This window comes from Rattus norvegicus, chromosome 1, assembly GCF_021556685.1.
Source record: "Rattus norvegicus strain SHRSP/BbbUtx chromosome 1, alternate assembly SHRSP_T2T, whole genome shotgun sequence".
Classification (NCBI taxonomy): Eukaryota; Metazoa; Chordata; class Mammalia; order Rodentia; family Muridae; genus Rattus; species Rattus norvegicus.
This window is the reverse complement of record NC_141534.1, coordinates 193,078,032-193,086,293: the sequence shown is the minus strand read 5'-3', so window position 1 is coordinate 193,086,293 and position 8,262 is coordinate 193,078,032. Positions and strand designations below refer to the sequence as shown.

General features: G+C 49.3%; 1 long non-coding RNA gene across 2 annotated transcripts; it reads left to right on the top strand.

Annotated features, from left to right (window-relative positions):
* LOC120097359 (uncharacterized) lies at positions 1–6,155 on the top strand. 2 transcript variants are annotated; one of them, XR_015652547.1, is made up of 4 exons: positions 1–196; positions 290–358; positions 1,829–2,028; positions 5,304–6,155. It is a non-coding gene; the product is annotated as an uncharacterized LOC120097359 (long non-coding RNA). The 2 variants fall into 2 exon arrangements; XR_015652548.1 differs by lacking the exons at positions 1–196; positions 290–358 and adding an exon at positions 731–1,010 and having other exon boundaries at positions 5,304–6,154.
* Positions 6,156–8,262: the final 2,107 nt, after the last annotated feature.

Below are 8,262 nucleotides of genomic sequence, written 5' to 3'. Positions count from 1 at the left end.
GGAAGTGGAAGATGAACAGTATTGAAATCTACTGTGGGTATGCACGCGTGATAGTACACATTCATGATAGTATGCATGTGTGATAGCCTCAAAGAGTTAACATGAATGGTATATTAAAAAGAGAGCGCTCCAGACTAGCCTAGACTACACAGTGAGAACCCGCCTCAAGCCAAGAAGCAAACATTATTAATAAATGGTAAGAGATGGATGTGAGCATAGAGAGAGCCTCAGGAAGAGCCATGGTGGCTGAACCTGAAAAGAAGATGCTTTGGTTATGGGGTGTGGGTAGGTGGCGGCACGCCTGGAGGAGAGCTGCTGCTGAGCTGTCCTGGAGCTCTACAGTGACGGGGAGTTCATGGTAAGTATACTAAATCCTGCTGGGTGGCGTGTGCATGTGTGTCTGTGTGTGCTCGCGTGTGCATGTGCACGAGTGTGCATGTGTGTGTGTGTGCGCGATGGAAGCCTAAGGCCAATGTTAATGTCTTCATTGTCCCTCTCCATCTTGTATTTTGAGATAGGGTTTCTCACTGAGCCTGGAGCTCCCCACTTCAATTAAGCTGGCCAGCCAGCAAGTACCAGGAAGCCTCCTGTCTCTGCATCCCCAGAGCTGGATTACAGGTGCCTGCCCCTATATCCAGATGCTTTTGCATGGATACAGGGTACAAGACCTCAGGTCTTCAGGTTCCTCCAGTCAGGTTCCTCCAGTCAACACTTTACTGACTGAGCCATGTCACCAAACCTGGAATATATTTTTAAATGGTTACAATGGTACATTTTCTGTTACATGAATTCAATCTTTTTTTTTTTAATTTTATTTATGAGTGTTCTATCTGCCTGTAGATTTGCACACCAGAAGAGAGCATCTGATCCCATTACAGATGGTTGTGAGCCACCATGTGGTTGCTGGGATTTGAACTCAGGACCTCTGGAAGAGCAATCAGTGCCCTTAACATCTGAGACATCTCTCCAGCCCACAAGAATTCAGTCTTAATGGAGGATAACTTCATGAGGTTTTGGGTTTTTGTTTGTTTGTTTGTTTGTTTGGTTGCTTGGTTGGTTGGTTTTTTTGGTCAATGTGACAGAAACAAGAGTTACTTGAGAAGAAAGATCCTCAACTGAGGACTTCGCTCTCTCAGACTGCCCTGTAGGCATGTTTGTACAGCATACTCTCAATTAATGATTGATGTGGGAGGGCCCAGTCCACTGTAGGTGGTGCCACCCCCTCGGTGGGTGGTTCTGGCTTGCAAAAGAAAGAAGACTGAGCAAGCCATGAGGGGCAAGCCAAGAAGAGTATCCTCCATGACTTTGGCTTCAGTTCCTGTCCTGGCTTCCCCTGGTGATGAACTGTGAGGTGGAAGTGTAAGCCAAACAGCCTTTTCATCTCCAAGCTGCTTTTGGCCAGTGTTTTATCACAGCAAACTAGGGCAGGCCCCAGCACCTCATAAACCCACCACAGCCGCTTGTGGCCACACACTCAAAGCACTCAGAAGGTGGAGGCACCAGGATCAAGTTCAAGGTTGTCCTTGACTACATAGGGAACGTGAGGCTTCTATGTCCCTCCCCCCAAAAGACCAATCTCTGCTTCAATCATCAGTCTTGTGGCTGCAAAGAGCAGAACTACTGTGTGTGTGTGTGTGTGTGTGTGTGTGTGTGTGTGTGTGTGTGTATGTGAGTGTGTGTGTGTGTGATGCTAGTTTTCAAATGTGTGTGTATAGGAATACATGTGCATTCGTGTATGCACATGTGTCAAAGACCAGGGGTTAATAGTAGATATCTTCATCAATTACTCTCCACCTATTGATTGATTGATTGATTGATTGATTGACAGAGTCTTTTACTGAACCTGGAGTACATCCATTTGGCTAGGAGGGCTAACTATCCAGCTCCATGGATCTGCCCGTCATGCTCCACCCCCCACCCCCCACCGGCTTTTTACATGGTGCTGGGAATCATGCAGTCCTTACACATGCCAAGCAAGCACCTTATCAACGGAGCCACCTCCCCAGGGTTCAGAACTGGCTTTTCAAGGTAAGTTCTAATGCACATCTGCAACCCCAGGATTTGGGAGGCAGAAGCAAGAGCATATTTCCAAGCACAACCTGGGCTCCACGGGAAGACCCTGCACCAAGATAAACTGAAGTGCATTTACTGGCTTATTATTTTAAAGGTTTAAGGCTGTGGTTTAAGCATGTGTGAGTCAATGGAGGGGGTGAATTCCTTCAGAGTGGAAGGCTTGGGTTTTGGGGTGTGCTTCATTTGTATGGACAGTTGAGTCTCAATGGGAACAGAAAGCGGTGGTTGTGGGGTGTCAGAAGACTAGGCTTGTCACCTACAAGCCCGTGGATCCCAAAGAAAGCACCCAGGAGGTCCAGTACTAGTTCTGGGAACGCTCTCAATGGTCAACTTTGATCACATTGCTTCCTGTGCCTACCTACCACTGTACCAGCTAGAGAAGGGAATTCTCTGATCGGCTGAACATGAGTCACATGCTGGATAGTTGACGGGGGTCTGCCAGGTCCACAGAAGCCTGTGAACTAGGAGTTACAAGCTGGTCCCCAAGGAGGCCACTCTGTTATCAAGAGGACAGACTGCGATGTGTTAGTGTAGGGTCCTGGGAAGCAGGGGCCCCTGGAGAAGTGGGAAGGAAGGCCCACCAGGGAGGCCAGGGTCTGAAACTGCATAATGTGGCAAGGTCACACTAGCTAAAGCTGTAAGAGTTAACAGGTTAGATTAGGAAGTGGTAAGCAGTGAGGGAGTGGGGTCTTGGTGTGGAGAGACCTGACTGTGGATTGCTTCCTGTGTGCCCAGCCACACGCTGTATCTGTGTGCGTACTCTCTGTTCCTCCCTCCCTCCCCTTCCCGTGTGTGTGTGTGCCCATGGGTGTTCTTGTGTATCCTCACATGTGTGGATGCCCCTGTATATTACAGTGAAGGTCAGAGGTCAATACTGTCTTTTTCAATGACTCTGCACCCGACTTTTTGAGACAGGGTCTCTTACTGAACCTGGAGCACACGGACTCTCCAAAACTGGCTGTCAAGTGGCCCCAGGAACTTCCTGTTGCTGTTTCCCTCATACTGGGGTCACAGGTGCTTGGCACCATCTGGAATTCTGCATGAGACCTGAGGATCTGAACTCAGATTCTCCGGCCTGTTTAGCAAACACTTCATCCAAAACGCTGTCTCCCAACCCCCTAGTTACACTTTTCCTGTTATTAGTCTCTAGACTTTAAAAAAATGTTTTGAGTCTTTTATTTAATTAACTTTATTTTCAAAAGAAACCTCATCTCCCCAAGATGGAAAAAATGGTGTCTTTACCATAAATTGGAGGGAAGTGCAGACAATGAAACAGAAACCCACACTGCCTGCTGTGGGCTGCTGTCCCACCCTGGTGGGTGATCAGCAGAGGAGAACTGAGAGAGGGCTCAAGAAGAGAGAGGCAGAGAGCCACAGTGAGTTCCTCACTCACTCCACCAGAGGCCCAGTACGGCATCAAGACAGTTTTGGTGAGCAGTTACTATGTGTCTGGGCTGCGAATGCAGCATTGTGGCCATGGTCAGAAACCTCAGCCCTGCAGCCCACCTTGGAGGAGAAGACCCACTGGAAGGGGAGGAGGAAGGGTCTGTCCATAATGCCCATAATATGTGGTTGTACATGTGTGGCATGAGATAATGCCATGTGCCAGCTGGGCTGCTGACGTGGCTGAACACTGTGTGCAAATGCCCAGCAGCTGCTGTGGGTGACCCTGGAGTTTACACACACAGGCACCGAAAAGAGACAGTGGGATATTAGTCCCTTTGTCAGTCATCTACAAGTCTGTCTCTGTAGGACCAGAGTTAGAAAGAATTATGATTAACTTAGTAGGTGAAGAGGGGGCAGAAGAGAAAGGAGGAGAGAAGAGGAAGAGAATGGGGGAGTAAAAGAAGAGAGAGAAAGGGGCTGGAGAGATGGCTCAGTGGTTAAGAGCACTGACAGCTCTTCCAGAGGTCCTGAGTTCAGTTCCCAGCAACCGCATGGTGGCTCACAACCATCTGGAATGGGATCCGATGCACTTTTATCTGAGTACGGCAGCATACTCATATAAAAGAAAAGATAATAAATCATTAAAAAAGAAGAGGAAGAAGAAATCCAAAGGAGGAGGAGAAGGAGCAGGAGGAGACTGAGATGGACCGCAGCGCCACCCCTGACACACACACACACACACACACACACACACACACACACACACACACACACACACACCAGTGGCTACAGGGAAGAAAGAGGCCCCTGGGTTGGTATGTTGGCACTGTAATTTTTATTCTGACTGTAACATTCACTGCTTCCTGCAAGCATAAACGTGTGCAGGTTCCGGGAACTAGGGCCTGCCTGCCCTGGCAGTTCCTGTCCCATCTGCTAAACACTGAAGATTGCTTTCCCGTGGCCAAGAACTCCGGTTTAAACAAAAGCACACAGCTTAGGACTTGGGAGGCAGGCTTGATGGTTCGATGATGTGTTGGAGGACCTTTTCCTCTCCGCCACGCCGCATCTGCCTTTATCTCCCATCTCTGTGCTGTCTCTTCACGATCACAAGGTGGACGACAAAGCAGCATACCTTACACACAGAGCAGGCAGAAAGCAGCAAAGGACTTTCTCCTGTGCTTTTCCTGGTGAGGGAGAACTGTTAGTGTGACCTGTGGTCCCACAGTAGCAAAGGACAACCACGTAGAATGACTTAGGCTGAGATGGCCAGATGGAAATTGAGACAGAAGGGTAAGTCAGAGTAGCCAGAACCAGTGCTCATCAGAGGACCAAGGGACAGGCTCAAAGGACAGTGTGGACTACAACTGTGTGACGCCCGGACCACAAGTTAATAACATTATGGAGTGGCATTCGATGTAAGGGACTGGATCTGGGTCTGCATGGAAGGTGCTGGGACAGAGGACCTGGACCTTTGAGAGTTGGTGCTATGCAGTGGCAGAGGGGGTGGGGTTGGCTCCCCAGTGGAGTCCTTGCCTGCTGTGAGGCCCTCTGCTCATCCCCTCAGCACTGCAAAGGAAAACGCTGCACATATGGAGAGATGGGGACATGTGCAGACACAGCGTGGTGACAGTGGGGCACATTTTACCCTGGACTTGTTTTGTGCTGTACTTGGGAATAAGGATGCCATTTTCCTTGAGCGTGATTTACTGCTCCACTCCTGCACCATCCAGACGCACTCAGTAGGACATCAAGAATAAGCTTAGCGAGTGCTTTTAAAGAGTCATGTGTGCAAGAGCCATTCCTGGGGCTCACTGAAGCGATAATGTATTTAACTCTCACCACAGGCTCCTGAGACAGATGTGTATGCGAGTTCAGAGAGAGGCTGCAGACTGGCCCGGCGTCGCACAGTTGGGCTTAGGGTATCCTGAATGTCTGTGCTGTTCTCCAGAGCAGGAGCATTTGTGGGAGAAAAACAGAGGAAGCTGGGCTGCACCTACTTGGGCTGCAGCTGGGGAGCTCCAGGAACGCAGGATGGTGCTGGGACAGTCGCGGCCACCAGGGGGCAGCAGGGACCAAGGCATAGCTCTTCCCTTCTCACTGTATACATTGGGCCCTCTGGACACAGGAGCTCCTGGGTGTCTCTTGCTCCTGCCTTCATTTTTCCCCTGAGTTTCACCCCAGAGTGATGACACGCCATGCCCACGGTCCCACGGACACTGACGTCGCTTGAGTTCTCTGTGGTATCACCGCAAATCCGCGACGTCACCGGCGCTGCAAACCCACAGTGCGCAGTGCTCCCGCGGTTTTGGTTTTTATTTAATGACCTAAGTGGGAAATCTATGTCAGAAAAGTTGAACAGGACACGCGCGCTTCGCGACCACCCACGAGGCAGGAACCAACCCAAAATAAACCCAAAGCAGCGTTTTCTTCCACCGAGTTAAAGCAGATGAAGTTTGCTCACAGTGTCTTCCAGAGCATCCAGCACAGCGGGGGCTGCTGGGAAAATCCCAGCCCACAACACCTGGCTGGATGCACCCACCAGCCGCAGGGACCTTCCACAGACCCTTGGGTCCTTTCTTTTTCCACTTTTCTAGACCTTTCCCTGTCCTTTCCAGGTGGAGGTCGTTGAGATAAAGGAAACGTTGACTAACAAAGCTTAGATGCCAATAAACGAATAAAAGTGTTCATTTTAAGTGAAAATTTCAGTTCCTTAGTCGAACCAGCCACATTTCAAGACTAAGTACCCGGAAGTGTTTCCTGTGTGGTTTGAATTTTGTGTGCTGCCCTGGGAAACTTGGCTGGATTTGAATGCCTGTGGAGACGGATTAAGAGGAGGATTACTCACTGTGGTATTTAGAGTCCTTTGGGAGGGATCAGGGTTAGGTAAGCTCATTAGAGTAGGCTCTGGAATCATAATGATTATCCACAGAAACCAGACACACACGTTCACACCACACACACATAGAAGTAAACGTACATATGCACACACATACATAAATGAGCACACACATATACTCATATACTCACACCACACACAAACTCCACACATAATACAAGTCACATCATATACATACACAAGCAGGTACACCACATACATACACACATACACAAGCACACACACCAACAAACACAAGCACACACACACCACACATACATAAGCACACACACATCACACATATACACACACTCACACATACACGAGCACACACACATATTCTCCTATGGGATGCTCTGACTCACCTGAGGGCTCCACTCCTTGACTTCAGAACTATGAACTGAAATAAGCCTCTTTTCTTTATAACTCACTTGTGTGTGCTACAGGGTGAGAGCACAGAGAGCAACCTTGGCTGCTTCTATTTCAGCACATAGCTGTGTGGGGTAGAGCCGCTGTACACAGCCACTTGCTTACAAAGTCCCTTTTTCAGACTGAGCTTTGAGCCAGCGTCCTATGGTTTGGATATAAAGTGTAAACCCATAGGCTCATGTGTTTAAATACCTGGTCCCAGCTGGTGACCCTGTTCCGGGACATGGTGGAACCTTTTGGGTACCAGGCTTTTCTAGCAGAAGGCAGCCACCCGTGGTCCTTGGTGATGGCCACCTCTAGTTCCTGTCCCTTGGGTGTAGACAAGCCCCACGGCAATTCTTTCCACAGCAGAAAGCCACTGAGGCCACCATGCCATCCTCAGCACGGTGGAAGGAATACTCTGAACTGTGAACCAAAACAGGCTTCTCGTGTAGGCTGCTGCTCCCTGGGGCTTTTGGAAGTTGAGAAATGTACCTGGCATACTCATTTCTTGGTGTGTCCTGATTCTCTTTTTGCAAATTTGAAATGAAATTTTGATTTGTGCTCCTGATCTGAGAAAACTTGACAATTGACTAGCATGAAGAGGCGGGATGGGTGAAGGTTGGAACTCACAATGGGGAGCCTTAGCTACTGAGTGAGTACGGGAGCCAGGAGGGCACATGCTGGCACCTTCAATGACTGCAGGCGGGAGAATCTGGAAGAAGCCAAGGCAGAAGGCAAGGTCACAGTAGGACAGAGAATCCCAAGTGCCTAAGGCTTGTGTACCTTTCACTCTGGCACCTATGTCACCAGAGACACCCAGGAGATGGAAAGAGGGTAGTAATGGAGCTCACAGAGATCTTAGCAGCTTCCTGGTTTGCAAACGACGGGAGTGGGTGCAGGCAGTGTAAAGGGAGAGGAGGCAGAGGACAGAGGACCAGTGAAGAAACCCTGGGCTAATCCAGAGGTCAGAGCTTGAAGGTCAAGTGTCAGACTGGGGAGCTGGGTTTTTTGAAACAGGGTCTCACTGTAAGAGCCTAGGCTAGCCTTAAACTCTCTGGCTCTTTACCACTGTTTTAGACAAGCACCATCATGCTTTGAAAAGGTACTTTACAGAGGAAGTTCCAAGGCCATACTGGGAGCAGTTTCCCAGACAGTTAGTTCATTCCTGTGGAGTCATTTCCCTCCAGGATGCAAACATGAGCCATGGGGATTTTAAACCCAGACTTCTCCTTCAGCCAGGTGGGAGGGACACCCCCGAAAGGTAGACCTTGGAAGGCTCCATTTCCTCTCAACTCCTGCTTAGGGGTGTGGTAAGCTTATTCTGGGAAGCTGGGTGTAGTAGCACACACCTGCAATCCAGCACTCAGTGATGTTAGAGGCCAGTCTGAGCCACAGAGAGACCTTGTCTTTTGGAAGACTGTTCTGAGATGTGAAAGTGTGAGGCTGGCAGAACTAAGGTACACTAGTATCCAACGGCACACCGGCCTCCATCATGCCAGGACCCTAATCTCTGATGC